Here is a 1,006-nt window from a genome sequence, read left to right on the forward strand (position 1 = left end):
TTTGTCCTGTTTGTAGTTTTCTTTGTACCTTGCTCCTTTTGTGAGAATGAACCAGTTGGGTCTCGTTTGTTTGCAAGACACATCCAACCTGAGTAATGAACTTGAGCATAAAAAAGAATTTTAGGTGCACTTACATGCAAGGCCAGGTGTAGGATGGACTCAGGTTAGGGTTGATAAGACTGACATTAGAATTTGGCTACATTTGTCTTCAGGTTATCTTTGACGTTGGGCTTTGTCTGGTGGCATGATTGCTGCTGACAGCAAAGGGTAGGCCTACATCTTCTCAGGCTCTTGCTGAGCCAAAAAAAGACAGCATTTCTTTCCAGTAGATCCCACACTATCCTATGACTCTCTCAACCATATGCCTGTCCGTTCCCCAGTCATTTTGGACATATGGATAGGCTTATACAAATAAGTGAATGCTTCATAAGTTTACCATTAAAAAAATCATTATCAGTAATATAACTGGAATTTAATTTTAGATAGGTGAAATCTAAAAGTCTCTTGTAACAGAGGGCCAAGTTGAAATTTTAAGTATAGAGTCACTGAAACACAGGCACAACGATTATAGTCTTTGAGAATCGACATGAAATGGTGTCATGCAAACCATCTTTAAACAGTGTTTAATAATTTGTTAAGAACTCTGAGAACACGAATATGGAGTTTCTAGGTAAAGTAGTACCAAAAAGCAGTCACAAAGTTTGGGATAATTAGTAGAGTTTTGACTCTTCGGCATTTATGTGTGCTAATTTGGAGAAGACAGTCCTACACAGCATTGAAACATGAGGTCATGTGAAAAACTGAGAACCCATGAGCCAATAGTAAATGCCAGAGGTGCAGAAAATGTAGGACTGGTGCTCTTGGGGTTGCTTCCGATTCCTCAGGGTATGCCTCTCTATGAGCGCTGGATGCATTGCTTGGAATTTGAAAGTTATATATTGTCATTCCTCTAGCACTTTGGTTCACTTACTCTTTTTCATTCTGTCTCTCCAAATGGACAATAAGA

This window comes from Panthera pardus, unplaced genomic scaffold (genome assembly GCF_024362965.1).
Source record: "Panthera pardus isolate Hobbes unplaced genomic scaffold, ASM2436296v1 HiC_scaffold_3, whole genome shotgun sequence".
Classification (NCBI taxonomy): Eukaryota; Metazoa; Chordata; class Mammalia; order Carnivora; family Felidae; genus Panthera; species Panthera pardus.